The 19,232-nt window shown below is 55.1% G+C and overlaps 1 long non-coding RNA gene across 1 annotated transcript in view; it reads left to right on the top strand.

Annotated features, from left to right (window-relative positions):
* LOC306644520 overlaps nucleotides 1-16,345 on the top strand; it is a 33,830-nt gene extending 17,485 nt beyond the window's left edge. The window contains exon 3 of the long non-coding RNA XR_013759409.1: nucleotides 15,958-16,345. This is a non-coding gene — a long non-coding RNA (uncharacterized lncRNA). The remainder of the gene's footprint in view (nucleotides 1-15,957) is intronic.
* The last annotated feature ends 2,887 nt before the right edge of the window (nucleotides 16,346-19,232 follow it).

The following is a 19,232-nucleotide window of genomic DNA, read 5'->3' as shown; positions in this document are numbered from 1 at the left end:
TTTCTTTTTTTGGTACTGGGCATTTAACCTAGGGGCACTTTGCCATTGAACCTCAGCTCCAGCCCTTTTTACTTTTACTTTTTGAGAGAGGGTCTCATTAAGTTGCTGAGGCTGGCCTCAAACTTGTGATCCTCCTGCCTTAGCCTCTAAAGTTTCTGGGATTACGCGCCTATGCCACAGAATCTGGCTCATCCCTCATTTCTGGAGATTAGTTTCCCTATCTGGAACCACTTTTGAGGAGGGAGGCCTTCTACAGAGAGCAGCCTCCCTCTGAGAGGGTCCTGTCGAGTGACCCTTCCCTCCTGTGGGGGTGGAGCCCTTGGTGGGGCAGAGGTCACCATCTCGTTGATTCCCTTTTTCTCCAGAGGAGAGACGCCTCGTCTCAGCTGAGGTTTACAAACTGTCACACCCAGCTGCAACTCGGGCCAAGGCTCTTTACCTGGGAAAAAGCAGAAGGTGTGTCTCCTCTGGGAAAGCACACCGAGCCCCAGAGAACTTCTTCCTGCAGGAGAAGCCACCTTGGCTTGTTCACGTGCTTCCAGCAGAAAGCAACTTCTCAGTGAGCCCGGGGGTGATTCCTGGACAGCGAAGACAAGCTGGGCGTGGCCATGGTATTCTAACACCTTGGAAAGAAACTGGTAACTAAATGGTTAAAAAGAAACTCCCAGCCGGTCATTGTCTACCCTTGCTGCATAAAGCACAGGCCAGGCCCAGGCATGTCAGATGTCAGCCCTTGGGAGGTGGCCCTTCTGGCTTTGCCCTGCTCCCTTTGGCTGCTGTCTGCAGAGAGGGGACGGTCAGACCTGGGCTGCTGCAGCCTGCTCACTGGGCCCTCAGCCTGGGTGGTCTCTCCTTCTCCTAAATCCTCTGCATCCTTCAAGGCCTACCTGGGAACTCCCTCCGCATCCCCTTGCAGAACTCTGGGATTGTGAGAGCCATTTATATCTAATGCCATGTGGTAATAACCACACAGCTTAGGTGCTTCCTCTCCCTGCCCAACACTCGACACATCATCTCATTCAAGTCTCACAGTAGCTGATAATACAGGTGTCACATGTCGGATGTTACCTGGAGGATGCAGGAATTGGGCTTAGAGAGGTTAATTAACTTGGTCAAGATGAGGCACCAGTCAGAAGCCACACTGCGACTGGACTGAGATGGTAGTAATAGTTATCCATTTTTTTTTTTGGTAACAGGGATTGAAACCAGAGTCTATTAACCACTAAGCCACATCCATAGGCCCTGGCCCTTTATATATATATATATATATATATATATATATATATATTTTTTTTTTTTTTTTTTTTTTTTTTTTTTTGGCAGTGCTGGGGATTGTTTGCGAGGCAGGTACTCTACCAACTGAGCCATATCCCCAGCCTGCTTTTTTTATATTTTTAAAAGACAGGGTCTCACTGAGTTGCTTAGGGCCTTGCTAATTTGCTGAGGTTGGCTTTGAACTTGTGATCCTCCCGTCTCAGCTTACTGAGCTGCTGGGATTACAGGCGTGTACCATGGTGCCTGGCAATAGTTATACCTTTTTTCTTGATCATTCTCACCAGAAACATAGCCTTTTCAAGAAATCAAATTTAGCTGGGCACAGTGGTACACACCTGTAACCACAGCCCTTAGGGGGCTGAGGCAGGAGGATCCCAAGTTCAAAGCCAGCCTCAGCAACTTAGTGAGACTCTGTCTGAAAATAAAAAAATAAAACAGGCTGGGGATGTGGCTCAGTGGTTAAGCACCTCTGGGTTCAATCCTGGTACCAAAAAAAGAAACCAAATTTACATTTTTTTGGTTGTTTCCTACTCCATAGTTAGTATTCTTATTTCTATTCCTCCTGCCTTTGGGGCGAGGGTATTTATTTTGATCCTCCTTTTGACTCTTCTTTGAGATGGATCTTACTTTCCAATCCTTCCTCCTTTCCACATTGAAGACTAGAAATACTCCTTTAGGTGCTGCTTTGGATGTATCTTGCAAGTTTTGAAATGAAGGGGTTTATTGCTTCACTCAGAATATTTTCTAATTTCGTGAGATTGGAAGTTGAGATTGTGTTCAGGGTGGACAGACTGCAGAGTGCTTCTCCTGATCTTCTTTTCTGGCTTTGAGCAAATTATTTCCACGTTTGTCCCTCCCTGGGGAACCAATGGATTTGGGTCTTTTCCCACTACCACAGGCGGCACCTGCGCCCCATGCCGTGCCCCAAGCTGGGTGGGCTCTGGGTCGCTCACGCCACTTCTTCTTTGGTGCTCAGAAACCATCCCACCCCACCGGGTGAGGGCAGTGTTCCCACAGCGAGCCAGGGCTCTTCTAGGTCACCAAAGTCAGCAGCTTACGCACTTGGTGCTTTACCTGTCACCAGCCGTGCATTTTGGTGAGGGCTCACTTAATTCGAAAAGATCAAGCAGCCCACCACATGTGTCCCCATTTTCCAGTGCAAAGAGGAAGTGGGGACAAGGAACAACTGGAGCCAAACTGCCTGAGTGACCTCACATACTAGGCAAGTGCTCTACCAATGAGCTACATCCCCAGCCCTTCTTTAAAATTTTGTCTTGAGACAGGGTCTTGCTAAACTGCCCAGGCTGGTCTCAAATGTGCAATCCTGCCTCAGGCTCTGGAGTGGCTGGGATTACAGATGTGCACTGCTATGCCAGGCACCAAATGTTTTTTTATTTTATTTTGAGACAGGGTCTTTCTCAGTTGTCCACTCTGCCCTTGAACACACAATCGTCCTGCCTGAGCCTCCTGAGTAGCTGAGATTACAGGTGCGCACCGCTGGACCCAGCTGAGATCCGTCCTTGACTGTGGGGGCCTCCCACAGGCAGAGTCTCCACTTTAAGAAACACAGCTTTCAATTCCTGCAGGTCAGAACTGGGTCTTGGGATTGTTTCCCGCATCCCCTCCCGGAAGTGGCAGATGGGTCACTGGAAGGCTCAGAGGGCAGGGCTGCTGGCTGCTCTGGCTGGGCACCTAGCTGGAGCACTCTTTGGCCTCCCAGGCTGGCCACCCTGAGGGCAGGCTCTGTGCAGGTGACAGAGAACTCCCCCTGGCCATGCAGGAGGAGCCTCCTGGCAGTGGCTCCTGGCACCCGCACGGTGTTGGATACGTTGCATCTCTCAGTTAGTGAATCTGAACGTGGGTCCTCCTGCTGAGTTTGCTTTAAATATTTCAGCAGAACCAACAGAAAGGCAGAGGGAGTGGGGACGAGTGGGATGAGGCCAGGACAGTGGCAGTCGTCAGCTGGAAGAGGCGTGGGAAGAAGGAACGTCGCTGCACTGTTCTATTTTTATTAAGTTTGGAAATATCCTTGACAAGAAGTCAGTAGAAAAGGGACAATGAGACAAAAGTGACCAACGGTGGCCTCGGTCTCCTTGCCTCTGAGGACGAGAGTACAGGAAGGATCAATTCCAACTACGGAAGGAATACCTTCCTGGGTTGAGGTGGGATCTCAGTGAGATAACAAGTGTGAAAACTGGTTTTCACAAACATTAGGCTCTTAAAGCAGGGGGTCCGAATCATGGATAGTCCAAGCTGTAAGAGGCAACGAGGAAGGTGGTGTTGAGTTTGCATCCGGGCTGGGCGTGGCTCAGTGGTGGAGCGCTTGCCTGGCATGTGTGAGGCCCTGGGTTCCATCCTCAGCACCGCATGTAAATAAATCAAAAAGATTCACTGACAATTAAAAAAAAAAAAAGATTTGCCTACATACTGTGTGGGCAGAATAGTAGCTTCCCAAAATGGCCCCCATCCCAACCCCTAGACCTGTGGGTATGTTACCTGGGCCGGTTGAGGTCGCGGATCCTGCCTATCCCGGATGCTGTGCCCTAGAGGCGTGTATCCCAGAAGCAGGCCATGAGCATCCTGCAGGTGGGAGGGAGGCAGAGGCGGAGCTGGTGAGGTGCAGGGTGAGAAGGTCAGGCGTGGACTCGGGGCCGTGAGCCATCGAAGCTCGTGCCCCTAGAAGGCGGAGGCCAGGGGAGGGGTCCTCCTGGAACCTCAGGGTCTGTGGCCCCCGGAGGCCCTGCTGGGCTTCCAAACCACACAACTTGGGATCATTCACTTGAGTTTCTAAGCCAGTGTGATGGCGGAGACTTGTCACAACGGCCATCAAAATTCAGCTAAAAGCTTCAGCTGCAGGCAGGTCCCGGGACCTGCCCTGGCCTGCTGGTTACATGACAGGGATTTGAAACAAACAGTCTCAGCCTGTCCTTCCCAAGTCATCCTGACATCCTGCTCAGTGTCCTCCCTCCTGGTGGCCCAGGGCCAAGGAAATAACCGGCACACTCACACGAGGCAGTAGTGGGACATCCAGACACGGCCTTCTCTGTGTGTGGGGGGGCCTCCTGTTGAACGTGAGGCCCGCTGCTCAGCATCCTCTGTGCTGTGTCTGGGTCCTGGATGGCAGGGCCTGGCACGTTCCCTCGAGTTGGGACTAAGGGGCCTGAGGTGGCTTCTGACCTCTCTGAGACCTCTGGGAGCTGCAGAGGAGGAGGCAGGTGCCTGGGCAGCCTCAGGCAGGGGAGCCGAGCAGGCCTGCCCCTCCTTGCTGCCCGCTCTTCCCTGGTGGAGAGCTTCCTCTCTTGGGCCTCTGCTCTCTTTGCCACCTGCTCAGAGGGGCAGGCTCCTCCGTGGAATCCCCCCCTGCTGACCATCCGCTTAGTACCGCCAAGAAGGAGGCGTCCGGGCAGCCAGGTCTCCCGAGCAGCACAGGCCTGCTGGCTTACTGCCAGTCACGGGCCTGCAGGCCTCGAAGCCTCCCTGGCCTTCCAAAGCTGCTGACCACCTGGCACGTGAGCCCCTTCCCTCCTGATGCGCACAGCCGACTTTCCCGGGAGGAGGTGGCCAGCTTGTTCCGACTGCCCTGGCCTGCTCTACTGTTAGCATTCCAAGTCAGCACGGCCGGGGGCCCTCGGTCCCCACAGGGTGGGATCTGTGTCCACCCACCTGGGGGCCCACTTGGTGGGATCATGAGGACCCATTCCTCTGCCTGGCCCTGCAGCTGAGCAGGGACCTCAGCCCTTCTGTCTGCATAGGCCCACAGGGTCCCCCGGCCTGGTAACACCACTGTCCCTGGAAGGTCAGCACTGAGCAGTGTCACACCCGGCCTGGGAGGGGCTCCATGAACATCTCATCCTTCCATTTCTCGCACAGATAGGGAAACTGAGTCAGAAGAGGGTGGAGGCAGGCTGGGGGAAGCTCAGCGGTGGAACATTTGCCTGCCATGTGTGAGGCCCTGGGTTCCGTCCCTGTCACAGAAAACCAACAAACAAAAACAAGAGGAAAAATCTTGAGAAAAATCCCTGCCCCTCTCTTTGCTCCTGAAAACAAGTGACTCAGGTCTCGAGACGGGAGATGTGGGTTTTGCCCGCCTGTGGCCAGTCCAAGGCCCCCTGGAAGTGAGGTGCCCAGAGCGGATTTGTTCACCGGCCAAGGCGTCATATGTACTGGCTTCTTTGATCTATTTATAAAATTTATAGCAAATCCCACAGGATGCAATGGATGGGAAGGTTTCTGTGATGTTTTGTTTGACTAATTAATTTTTTTAAAATTTTGCATCAATATTTTAGCAAATGCTTTGGAGTCACTCCAAGCAGAGGAGAATCAGTATGCAGAGGCTCACTTGGGCTGCTGACCTGAGGATGAGGCCTGTGTGTGTGTGTGGCCTCAGGGGACAGAGGTGGGAGGGGATATAGAGAAGACTACAGTCACCAGCTTCATTTAAAATTCTAGAATTTATTGCCTACATACATTTTAGAAACTTTTATAATGGAAAATTTCAAACATGCAAAAAACAGAGACACTGTAATAAAACAGCGTTTGTCCCATCTTGGCCCCTGCCCGTTTTCTCCCTGCCCAAAGGGCATTATCTTCAAGTAATTCCAGGCATAACCTTTCATCTGATTATGTTTTCAAGTATACTGAATATGTTCTTGAAAATACCATTAAACATATCGAAGATGAGGACTTCTTAAAATATAATTCTTAAAATATATTGTTTTTTTTCTGTCCCTGAGTTTCTCCTTCTTTGTCTTTCAACTTCTTCTTTCACAACCCCCAACCTTCCCTCTCTATCCTCCTGTCTTCCCTAATCTCCAGACCTCCACTCTGACCCTTAGTCTTTTCTTCTGAAGGGTCAGCAGCCCAGCCCCTACTGAACTTTCAACTCTGTCCTTCCCCATGCACAGATCCTCTGTTTTTGACTCAGTTTCCTTTCATTATAGCATCAGGCAACTGGACAGAGATGAACCCCAAATACCTTAACTATTGTTAAAAGTCAAATGGAGAAGAATTAATCTACACTTGGCAGAAATCTTCAAAATTTTTTAAAAACACATGATGAATCACTGTTAAGTGCTAAGTTAGAATCAATGAATACATTGAGTTAGCCTTTTGGTATACTGATTAGAGCTGTGTGATCTTGGACCAGCCGCATGGCCTCCTGGAACCTCAGTTTCCTTCTCTATGAAGTGAGGAGGTTGGACCATCACAGTGGTTTTCAAAGCGGTTTTGGAAGGAAATTCCCTTTCTCCTTGTACAGCCTGGGTGGACCCCAGTGTGCAGGACAGTTAGAAGCAGAGACCTGCTGGTCTACAGGAGCAGACACTGAGGTCAGGCCGTCTGGATCCAGCACCCAACTCCTGTGTGCCTCAGACGAATGGGTCTAACAGCAGTTGGAGAGCAGTCAAGAGCTTTCCTAGGATCAAACACACTTGCACATAGTAGGTGCTCAGGAAGCCCCGGCCATCATGAGTACTTATCGAGCCCGTCTGAAGCAGGGCACGTCTGGGTCTTGGCCATGACCCCTCCTTGCCTTGAGCTAGCCCCTGGCTCCACAATGTCCGGAAGTTGGGGAGGCACATCTTTGGGTTCTTGGTTCCCAGTGGGGTCGAGCTCTGCACTGTCCACAGGGGCAGGGCCACGACTCTGGTGACCCAGCTGGTGCTCAGGGCTCCACCGAGATTTGTCTGATGTAAACATGGTGCTGGGTGGCGGGGTCCCTGCCCAGCTTGGGGGTCCCTCCCAGGCCTGCAGAGCATTTCCTTGGTGAGTTTGGGTCACTGCAGCTTCCCAGACGGCTGACTGGAGTCCCGGCCCGGCCACCCCTGGCTGCCACTGCCAAGTAAGTGGCCTCCTTGTTTCTCACCAGAAGGGCCCAGCAGTGGTCAGCTCAGGTTGATTGTAATTACGGACAACTGCAGTCCGGTTGTCATGGAAACCCACATGCCAGCAGGCTGCCGGACCTTCCTGCCGGCCTCTCCTGTTTCAACAGGCCTCAGGGAGGGTCTCGGGTGCTGGGGTGGGTGGCAGAGGCAACGATACACGTCTCCATGCACAGACATCGGAACAAGAGGGAGCGGAGCCACCGTGGCAGAGGAAGGCTCTGTGCCACCCTGGGCCTGCTCTCGTCCCAGGAGTGGACGGCAGATGGGGACGCTCGGAGGTCTGGGTGCAGGTCACAGTGGTGGTGCTACAGAAAGCCCTGCCTTGACCCTGATGCCAATCCAATAACGAGAACCCCATTCTGAGAAAGAGGATGAAGAAGTTTTGCTGCTTTGTTAGCAAATGAGAAACCCAGGGACTCCTGTCTCTGTGATTCTGCTCATCAGGGAGAACAGGGGAGCTTATTCATTTATTTATTGGGTGCCAGGATTGAACCCAGGGCACTCAACCACTGAGCCGCGTCCCCAACCCTTTTTATTTATTTATTTATTTTGAGACAGGGTCTGGCTAAGTTGCTTAGGGCCTCACTAAATTACTGAGGTTGGCTTTGGAACTTTCAGTCCTCCTTCCTCAGCCTCCCGAGCAGCTGCCTGGCTGAACAGGGGGTTTACAGAGGTGATTCAAAGGCTACATTCCTCGTGATCTCTGAACTTGTAATTCACTTGTTAATTTGGGAGATAGTCATTTGGGGCCACCCCAAGTTTGAATTGCTTCGTTCCTGTGGTGGGTGTGTGCTCAGGGACAGATAACCTGCCTAGGAGGGGGAAGAAAGGTGATCCTGTTTCCCCTGATTAGGGAGGGGAGAGATTATAGAGGGGGAGGAAAAAAGGAGGAGAAAGAAAACTGTCTCTTTTGGTGCTGGAGATTGAACCCAGGGGTGCTTGGGGTGCTTACCCACTGAGCCACACCCCCAGCCCTTCTTATTTTTTATTTTGAGACAGGTCTCACTAAGTTGCTTAGGCCTCGCTAAGTTGCTGAGGCTGGCCTTGAATTTGGGATCCTCCTGCCTCAGCCTCCAGCAGTGCTGGATTACAGGCGTGCCCCACTGCACCTGGCATCGTGGCTGTTTTAAAAATAACTTGCCGTGGCAGAGGAGCAAGGGCCTCTTCGAAGCGTAAGGTGGACCACTCTCACGTGGGGGCTCCTGAGAGAAGGGCAGGTGGGGCTCCAGCTCATGCAGATCTGTGTGTCTCTCAGTGGAGCCCAGTCTTGGGCTTGGGACGGGCTTGGGACGGGCTGTGGACAGGCTGGTAACTCGACCCCTGGTCTGTCCTGAGGTAGCCACACCAAGGGGCTGGACAGCTGCCAGTCCCCTGATGCCTCCTTGCTGTCCCCAGCACAGTGCCCTGAGGGAGGGGGAAGGTGAGGGGGGCTGCTCCCTGCCTCTGACTGACCATTTGGCCAATGAGGACCCCCCAGTGCAGTGGTTCTCAAACTGGGGTTCCAGCTGTATGAGAAGCACTTGATGAAACAGTGGACCACCGCTAAACTTTGAAGATAGTCCTTGCTGCTCTGCCACAAGACTTGTCTTTAAAATGGACATGTTTCTTTCTCTTCCTCTCTCCCTTCTTCCTAATCTCTCTCCTCCCTAATCTCAGGGGAAATGGGATTACCTTTCTTCCCCCTCCCAGGCAGAGATATCTGTCCCTGAGCACACACCCAGCGTCCAGACTTGGGGTGGCCCCAGAAGACCTAAGAAGTGACTGTCTCCCAAATTAACAAGTGACTCACAGCTCCTGACAGAGAACTGGAGAATGTAGCCTTTGAATGGCCTCTTTAAAAGCCCCCTGCTCCTGCTGAAGGGCAGAATCACAGCCTCTGGGACGGGAGTCCCTGGGGTCTCTGCCTGGCTAGCCAAGCAATAAAACTTCTTTTTTCCTTTTTCTCAAAACCACATTCTGGTTATTAGATTGGCAACAGGGACAAGGACTGGACCTTGTTAGAAATGAGAATTCTCTGGCCTTGCACTGACTCACTGTTCCAGGGTGGGGACCTGGTGGCCTGTGTCCAACGCATCCCCCGGGCCCTGATGCTCCGGGGTCTCTGGGGGGGCACCCTGCACCTGCTTTCCAGGGATTGGCTCCGGATCCCAGCGCCAGCCCCACTCTCCCACCCTTGGGTGGGTCTGAGCTGGGTCCATGGCATGTGGGGCACAAGGGCCAGGCCAGGGCAAGCCCGTGGAGCTCCCGGGGCCCGGGGCCACCTTGGTGTCCTAGTCTGCTCAGGCTTTGTAACAGGACACCCAGACTGAGCGGCGTGCACAGTGGAACGTGTTTTCTCGTGGTCCTGGGGTCGGAAGCTCAGCTGGGTGGTGGCAGACTGTTTCCAGGGGCCTCTCTGCGGCTCCCTGATGGTGACCTTCTCACTGTGTCCTCACATGTGCAATAGGGGCGCCAGGCCTATGGATTGGGGCCCCAGCCCCATGACCTCATCGTCCTCAATGGTCTCTTTAAAGACCACACTTCCACTGGTCACCGTGGGGGCTGGGCTGCGATTCCGTCTGTAACACTTGGCCTCCCCTCGAGGGGACACCAGGGGGCAGCTGGGACTCAGGGCTGGGGAGCTGGGGGAGTGTTCCAGTCATACCCAGTCCCCCAGGAGAGGGCTCAGATGGAAGGGTGGGGCTGGGACAATGTGGCATTTGTCCTTCTGTGTCACCTGGGAGCCTGTTTGGGAAGTCACAAGTCTAAAGGTCCCGCTCTGGCCCCTGGGGAGGCTTTGTGCTGGGCCAGAGCGCCTCTGAGTGTCTGTGTTTGCTGAGCACCTACTACGTGCCGAGAGCTGGGCCGGGGGCTTTCCATGCCTCAACTTACCTGGCCCTGGTGGCGATCCCGGGATGCCCATCCTGAACTCTCCCAGTGCTTGGAGGAGGAGTCTGGAAAGCTTCCAAAGGTCTCGAGGTCACAGGCAAGCACTGCCTGACCCAGGATGTGCCCTTGCCCCCCAGCTGGACAGTCACTGCTGCCAGAAGCACAGGAGCGGCTGGCAAGGGTCCCCTTAGGCGGTACAGAGTGTCTCCCCCTTTCTGCAGCCAGGGCCCTGCTCCCCCTGGGGGGCCAGGTGATTGATTCTGGAGGCTGGAAGGTCAGTTAGAAAGTGGTCATAGGGGAAGAGGAGTGGAGGGCTTGCCCTGCAGGAGGCTGGTGACTCAGGGGCCATTAAGCCTGAGCCCTTTTGGAGAAGGAAGGCAAAGGTGACAATGTTACACAGACAGGAAGGGACAATGGCCATGCTCTGCACCTACAGTATTCCAGGGCCCAAGCAGTGACTCACCTGGATGGTCCCACAGCCCACCAGCAGGCAGGTCCCCCTCAGCCTGGGGACTTGAAAACAGACCCCCGAGGGCTGCTCGGGCCGGGGGTTGCTCAGGCGGGGGGTGGCTGGCTCGGGTCTCCAGCAAGGCCCTGCCCCACCCCACCCTGCAGGCAGCACGTGTGGAGAATGTGCCAGGCCGAGTGACCCGGGGCAAGGGACTTATGCTCCTGTAGGCCCATTTTCTCAGAGTGTCAAGAGAACGCAGGTACCAAGGTCCTATGGTGAGGGTTGAATGAAACGTCTGGCGTGAGACACTCATACGAGACAGGCTGGGGCTTCCTGAGGGCGGGACTTGTTTCTGCTACTTGAGCAGAACTTGGCACATAGTGGGCACTGAGGAAGTGTCCATTCCCTCCCCTTTAGAGAGGCTTCAGGAGGTGATGGTGGTGGTGATGATAGTGATTGATGTTGATAGTGATGCTGGTGATGCTGGTGATGATAATGGTGATTGATGGTGGTGGTGGTGATGGCGATGATCATGGTGATGGTGATGTGATACAAATCCCCACGAGCACTTCTTATTCTTGGTAGCTCGGTCTCTCTCTTGCCTCTATCTGAATCCCACTGTGACCATAGGGCTGCTTCCACCATGGAGGGAAGGTAATTCTAACTGTGACATTTCCCTACAGTGCACAAACCTCTGGGTTTCTCTGGCACACACAGGCCCATGAGAGGAGCAGTCGGCCCCGTGGGCCCTGGCACTGCCCTCTGAGCTCCTTTGCAGCAGTGCTGGAGGGCAAAGAGGGGCAACATGGCTTGCTTTCGATCAGTACCAGTGCAGACTGTGCCTGGAGCCCCCACCACGCCCAGCAGCATTCCCTGGGTAGGCTATCAACAGAGCAACGAGCCTCTCAGTGCAGTGTGGCCTTGATCAAAGCTGATTGCTGGACTCTGCCATTTATGAGCTGTGTGACCTTTACGTGTTTCTTGACCTCTCCAAACCTCGAATACCAGTATGGAAGATTAATAAGATCGTGTCTGTGAGAGGTCATGGTGCCAAAGTAAATCAACATCAGTGATGGTAGGGCTTAGACTTGCGGCCTGGGAGGTGCTGCTGGCAGTGGGTAGGTAGTGACCCATAGGCCGCGCCCTCGAGGGGTGGACAGAGGGTGGGTGCTGTTGGCCTGGCACACAGGCAGAGACATTCTTTTCCCCCTGCCTGCCACGGGCGGTCTCTGAGTTGGGGCCAGCTTCCGCTTGATTCTCATGCTTGGAAGGGGGCAGGGGAGAGGGAGCTTCCCGGCATGAGGGAGGTCAGGAGCTGATGCCTGTGCAGGAGGCAGCCTCACCAGGAAGCAGGCACCAGATCCACCCTGTCCCCCCGGCCAGGCTCCCTGTGGGTCTGGAGGGAACTCAGGGAGCCAGGTCCACGCACACTGGGGAGAAATGAAACTCTGCTGGGCCTGATGGGGAGCTGGGACGCTTCCAGGGCCTGGCTACTGCTGGAGCAGGGACTTGGCTTTGACGGACCACAGGGGCAGGCAGGGATGTGCTTAGGGATGGCCCTGCCCTTTGAAGATCCCAGGACCCTCAAGAGTGCAGGCCACTCTCAGCTGCCTTCCATCTGGGTTGGGCCTGACAAGTGCATCCCCGAGGATCTCGGGAAGGCCAGAGTGGCGTCACCACATGGAGGGCTGGAGCGCGGAAGGCTGCAGGGCTTGGGGCCATGTGTTGCCTACAGTGACCCGGAGCTCCCCAAGGCTGGCGCTGCCGCTGGAGAGAGCGCAGACGAGAGCAGGGAGGGAGGGCCAGGCCAAGGCCGCTCTGCTCAGGCCCTCTGGGCCTGGGCACTGGTGTCAGTGTTTGTCCCATTCTGTGGAGTGATCATAAGAAGAGAGTGGGGGATCAGGGGCTGACCAAAGCTTTCTCTGGAGGTCTTTCTCCTGCAGGACTTCTCGCCAGGACCTTTGATGCCCAGGCTGTACGGAGGAAGTACTGCCAACTCAGGAGCCCCAGGGCCGCCCCCACAGCCACTCGCTGTGCTGCAGGTCTGGGGAACAGGCTCTGGAAACCCTGCCCAGGACAGGGGTCTCCTCATCTGGCTCCTAGCCTTGCCCACGGTGGCCAAGGGTTTTAATCCCTTTGGCACAGGAACAACTTCAGGAAGATCAAGTCTCCGCCGGAGAGTAGGGAAACCCCTCCAGCTCCCTGGGGTTGGTCTCCTGGGTCATCTTCTGCCTGAGGATCTGAGGGGAGCCCCAGTTCCACCCACCCCACCGAGCAGTCTGGGAAGGCGACAGGTTCTGTCTGCCTGTGGTTGGTCTTACCTGCCCCCAGCAGACATTGCCGAGCGGTGGCTCGTTCCCACCTGAACCCCTGCCTTCCTGCGTTCTGAGCCCCTCCTCTTGGGCTTCCACCCCAACGACCCGCCCCACTGCCCACTGCAAGCCTTCATCTGCCAGCAGGGGTGGATTTGGCCTCAGCCTCTGCCTCCTGGGTCCCCTGCGATGCTGTCTCCTGGGCTCAGGGGTCTGGCCTCCTCCAGGAGGGCACCCTGCTCACAGGGACCTGCCCTGGGCTCCTCACTCTGCTCTGGAGAGCCCCCTGCAGAAGGGCTGAGGTCAGCAGTCTGGGTGGCCGTGTTCTTCCTTGGCCAGCCTTCCCATCTCGCTCTGCTCTGGGCCTTCCCTGTGGGCAGGCACAGCCAGTGCCCTGGGAGGCTGGAGTGCTCCTCCTGCTTCTCCACAGTGCTGCTGTCCAGCGGGGGCACCTCCCTCCCATCAGCCCCTCTCCAGCCTCCGTCTCACTGGGCTCCAGGGAGGAGCCTGGCTTGGTGGTGAGTAGCACCTGGTTGACCAGGTGCGTCAACCTCCCTCCCGCCATGGCTCTGCGCAGCCCCGCCTCGAGCTGGTGCTCCTCCACCTGGCAGCTGAGCACACCTGCGGGGGCCCTGTCCTCCCTGCTCAGGCCAGAGGACTCTGCTCCGAGCTGCGTCACTGAGCACCTGCGGTGTCAGGGGGCCGTGCGGGCATGTGAATCACAGGTCCAGTGGGGCTTCTGGTATTTTCTTCCTCATGCTCGAGTTGGGTCACCCAGCTCCCAGGCCCTACCGAGGTCTGGGACAATGAAAGACCTAAGCAAAGCCAGCCACAGTCACAAAGCCACCATCCCCACTCAAGAAATGGGCCGGGTTTTAAAACGAGCATGAGCACAACTTTGTCGGAGTGGTTGGGAGGAACGTTCATACTGGCGAGCAGGGAAGAGGCACTGGTGCTGATGTCCCCCGACATTTACATCACGCCGATCCTGGGCAGGAGCTGGAACTCAGGGGGCTTCCACAAATGAGCATGAATCCTGTGAGCCTCCGCCCACGTCAGGGCTGATGACAGTCATTTCAGAAAGGGAAGGGACACTGCAGACACTCGCAGTCATCACCCCACACCTGACGCCCCTCTTCATCTTCCGAGTCGGCCTTGAGAGGCAGAGGAAGAGAGATGGATGTGGCAGCCACCCAGGATTACCACCAAGACCCAGGCAGGCACGCAAGGAGCTGCCAGCTCCCCCTGGGCATGCCTGTGGCCAGCTTCTGGGCTCTGGGTGGAGACAGGTTGCAGGACGGGGCACCAAGAGTGGCCCTTGGGGAGAGACAGCTGCAGGAAGCTGGGCAGACCTGAATTCACCTCCTGGGCAGGCGGCTGATCCCTGGGGCCCGGCAAGGTCTTGTCCTGCCTGGACTCTGCTTGCTCATTGTGGAACCCGAAAGATGCTTCCTACTCCCCAGCTGGTGGCAAGGCTCAACAGGGACTCTGTGGATGAGGGCGGAGACCAGCCCGTGTGCAGAGCGGGTGGCGCCCTTGCCCGTTGTCCTTGTGGGATCTGACCCAAGGCCCCAGGATTGCCCAAGACCACGATGGCACTGAACCTGCAGAAACTGTTTCCCTGCATGTACAGACCGGTGATGAAGTTCAGTTTATAAATTAGGCACAGAAAGAGATAAACAACCTTAACTAATAATAACACTGGACAATTAATAATGACACACTGGAATACAAGCTGCGCAGTCTTGCTTGGAAGAGTCAAGACAAATACTAATGTTTTTGGATGGTAGTGACCAGGGAAAGCAGAACTGCAGATAAGGGGCCCCCGCTTGCCAAGGTGACCGCCTCCCTGGAGTGAGTGGCCCTCCTCTTTGTCCCATTCCATTGTTTTTAGTTGACGTATGTGTCTGTTTCCCAGCCAACCAAGGTCCTTTTGGGTGAGAACCAGGGCTTTGCCAGCTCTGTCCCCGTCCCGGTCTTGGGCTCTGGTTTACTGCCCAGATGCGTTCCCCTCCTGGCCACCCCACGTGGTGCAGCTTCAGCAGAGGCTTCTGCTCAAGGCCTGTGGCTGGTGTCCGGGCCCGGGTCCTCTGACCAGTCCCACTGTCCTCCTCGTGTGCTTTGCACCCTCAGCCATTGCACCTGGGACACAGCTGCTTCCTGACTCTCATCCTGCCTCCCTGAGTAGTGGGAGAAACCCAAGTTCAAGTTCAGTCCTACCCTGAGCTTGACTTTGGATAGTTGTCTATTGGGCTTCTTGGTTAAATGTCTGTCTTCAGTGGTGATAGGGGACCATGTTGCTCCTGAGACTACTCTCTGTGGATGGGAGCTGATGTGTTTGAGGCACAAGGACCCCCAAGACCCTCACAAGGTGGGGGGGGGTCTTGATTACTATTTTAACCCACAGTTGATTTCTAATCCTGCAACTTCTGAGGTACTGTCACAATGGTGGCAGCTACAGGGACAACCGAGATGTGGCCTGAACTCCCTCTGGGGGTGACAGGCATGTACTGGATTAGCTCTAATATATGGGTGCATTTGATGGGTGGGCTCAGGAAGAGTGGAGGCCAGGCTGGGAGGGGAGAGGCAGTCTTCACAGAGCTGGGAGCAGCTCTGGTGGCCCTAGCAGGCTGGGTGGGTTTGGAGGGGAGAGTGGACGTGGGAGGAAGGGAGGAAGGGGGCGGGTGGAAGAGTGGGGCCTCAGAGGACATTGCAGCCCTGGGAACGCCGAGTCCCAGCCGCCATGGTGTCAGCACGGGAGTGAGGGGCGGAGGCCTGCTGGGGACGGGACCTGACTCACTCTGGGGTCAGGCACAGTGGTCAGACCTGGGGGCAGAGTTTGAGCTGGATAACAGGATGCAGGCAAGAGGAGCACTCCAGACCAAGAGGAGAGCACCCACCCCAAGACTAAGACTGGGAGTAAGGGAGCAGCGGCCATGGGGAGCCATGGGTGGACCAGAAGGGCGGATGCCCCCACCCAGTCTTCTCCTGATTTGCCCAGCAGCATGTGCCCAGGTCCAGCAGAGGAGCTGGGATTAGCCGGTAGGTGACCTGGCCTGACCAATGAGCTGTTAGAGAAAACCTGTAAGGATGTTCAGGAAGGAACTTTCTTTCGGTCAAACAGAGAAGCATATCAAGAAAATCCATTTGTTTCTACCCTCTCTTCTAGTTTTGAATGTTATGTCATAAAAAGTTGCCCAGAGCTGCCAAAGCCATCTTACAACCAGGAGGGCAAGGTGGAGATGCCAATCCACGGATCCGGTGCCATCGGTGCCTGAACCACCTGGAACTGCAGACGAGTCACGCGCTGCTGTTCAGTGTCTTTATTATTCAAGCAATAACGTCTCCCAGACAGAGGTGGCCCTCAACCAGCCAGTGTGTGGGGATTTCGATTTTGTCCTGGGGCAATGGGAGACTATTACGTGGTGTGAACACTGGAGAAGGCTGGACACGTGCTTCCTCCACGTCTCTCTGAAAACAGACTCCTAATCTGTCACGTCAATAGCCAAAGAAGAAAATTGTATGATCATCTTATAGATGCCAAAGAAGCATTTGCCAAATTTAACAGCCTTCATGAGGAATACTCAATAAACGAGGAAGAGAAGGGGTGTCTGCAGCTTGGAAAGGGCCTGCAAACCCCACAGCAAGCATGATGCTTAGCGGTGACCCGTTCCCTCCAGGTCAGACCAAGGCAGGGAGGTGTGCTCTGCTCCTGTTCTGCACCATTGGGAGTCCTAGCCAGTGCAAAGGCAAAAAAGAGAAATTCACACAGACCAGAAAGGGATGAAATACAGCTCTTTCTATTCACAGATGATATGGTTATCCGGGTCACGTCTCAAGTCCTCCTAAACAACAACAAACCCAACTGGGACAGATCAGTGAATTTGGCAGGGTTGTAGGACAGAGAGACAAATAGAAAACCAATTGTATTTCTTTCTGTATTTTTGCATATGTATGTGTGTGGTACCAGGGAAGAAACCCAGGGCTTTGCACATGCTAGGCAAGTGCTCCCCAGCTGAGCTACACCCCCAGCCCTTTTTAATTTTATTTTGAAACAGGGTCTAGCTAAGTTGCCCAGGCTGGCCTTGAACTCCTGCCGGTTCTTCCCGCGTAGCTGGGATTGCAGGTGTGCACCACCACCCGGTACTGCTTCTGTCTTAACTGAGCAGGTGTCCACATAGGTCCACAGGAGTGACAAAGGACACGGAACTAGAGCACCTGGGCCATCTCCAGTTCCATGCTGTGTGCGTCCTGCAAGGTGTAGTCCCCGGGGAAACTCTGGAGGGTGCGTGGAACTTCTGCATATAGTCTTTGCAAATATTTATGAATCAATAATTAATTTAAAAATTAAAAAGTGAACGCCATTGTGTAGTAGCGAAGAATGACTAAAGATTGAAGAAAACTCTAGTAGCTTCTAAAACCAGAAAATGCTTAGGTACACATCTAACAAAACAGGTGTAGCTGAAAACCGTAAGATGTGGATGCAGGACATTAAGGCGACCTAAATAAATGGAGAGTGATGCTATGATCATGAAACGGAAGACTCAGTTTCTCTAAGGTGTTAATCCTCTCCACAGTGATCTATGGGAGGAGGGGCCACTGAGCCACCAGAAGGAAAGATCCACAGGCCTGTGCAGTGGGTTAGCTGCGCAGAGTGAAGGACAGGGATGTGTCCAGGCTGACGCATCCTTTGGCTTCTCTTTGTTTCTTTTCTTTCTTTCTTTCTTTGGTGCTGGGAATGAACCCAGGGATGAAAGCATCCCAGCTACTGAGCTGCCTCCCGAGCCCATTTGATTTTTTATTTTGAGGCGGGGCCTTGCTAAGTGGCTGAGGCTGGCCTGAATCTTGCCATCCTCCTGCCTCAGCCTCCAGAGCCTGTGGGATTTCAGGCATGTGCCACAGGGCCTGGCTGCACGCCTTTGGTTCCTGCTTCCTCGATGGGTTGGCTAGAGGTGTCCTTCAGGAGTGGGGTCAGCAGGCGACAGGCAGGCAGAGGATGCTGTCAGGGTGGTTTCGGACCTGGCCAAGCCCTGGTGTAGCCTCACCAATGACGGCAGTGGGTGGGACGGGTCCGGCTCAGGAAGCGGTGAGAAAGGCTCTCAGGGGACCTGCTCCCGCCCGTCCTGGAGTTTTAAGTTCTCTTTGGACCTTCAAAGCTCTCTCGTAAAAGAGCGATTCCTGGCAAGGCCACCTTGAGGTTTTCTCGTCACAGTATTACCTTGGGCAAGCCCCTGTGTCCTCCTTGGAGGCTTAACTGGCACAGGACCTCCACCTTTGGGAAGACAGGACTGGGGGCAGGGATGTGGCCCAGAGGACGGGGGTGGTGGCAGCCCCCACCAGCTGCGAGCCCGAGGCCCTGACGGCAGATGATCTCCAGCAGGCCCCATCCTCCCTCCCTGGCTCTGCTGGCTCCGTGGAAAGAGCTCAGCTAATCTCAGGAAGCCACTGTCTTAGTGACTGTCACAGACCCACAGGCCCAGGGCCCACCGGTGGCAGTTTCTGTGGTAATCGACAGCAGGGAGGAGGGCCTGTAGCCGTGCCTGGGGTAGAAATCCAGGAGACTGACCACGAGGTAAGCCTGTCAGTGCAGGGTGCCTGGCCCTGGGCCCGGGCCACCAGGTGGGGTGGGGAGACCCTAGAAGTAGCAAAGCCGGTCCTGCGGGTGGGGAGCTATGGGTTCAGGATGCCCTGGTCATAGGCCCTCCAGTCCAGGGGCAGATAGGCAATGACCACAGAGGGCGATGAGACCAGGGTCACACCAGAGACAGGAGGCTGGAGAGACATGGAGGGTGAAGTCAGAGCAGGAGCGAGAGGTGCCAGGAGTGTTGGAGGAAGGCCAGGGCCGGCATCCATGGTGCCATCCAAGACCGTGGTCCCCAAGACCGGAATCATGGGAAGTAGACCTACACAGCCGGGCCCCCTGGGAGCATGGCCCCTCCACAACCACACCCTCAGCACATCCCCCCCACTCTCCTGGGCACCAGACCAGCCTTTTGTCCATCTGGGAAGAGCTTCTGGATCAGCTCAGCTAACCTCAGAGGATCCTGAGGCAGGCTCTCAGGAGGGGGGCTGTGGTCCACTCTGGCCCTCAGGCCCTGCTCTAGGGCAGCTCAACCTGTGCATCTGACCCAAGATCTCTCCTCCAGGCCTCTGAGGCCAGCCTCCACCTACCCCAGCCTCTGGCCTCTCTCACTTGACCTCTGAGCCTCAATCATCTGCTTCAAAATGGACACAATATTCCTGTGCTGGAGGGCTGTTGAGTGAGTTGAGCAAAGTCACGGGCAGGACACGCTCCATAAAGGAGGACGCACAGGCACTTAGCACAGCGGGGTCATCTCTGGCCAAGAGGTGCGGTGCTGTGGAGGGATGGGCCACCTGATCAGCCTGCCACCTCCACCCTGTTTTCCACTCCTGTGCTCTTCAAGTGGTCCTGTTCCTGCTTCT

Source organism: Sciurus vulgaris (genome assembly GCF_902686455.1).
Source record: "Sciurus vulgaris genome assembly, chromosome: 14".
NCBI classification, from domain to species: Eukaryota; Metazoa; Chordata; class Mammalia; order Rodentia; family Sciuridae; genus Sciurus; species Sciurus vulgaris.
Note: the sequence above shows the minus strand (reverse complement) of the source record. Positions and strands in the feature narration are given on the sequence as shown.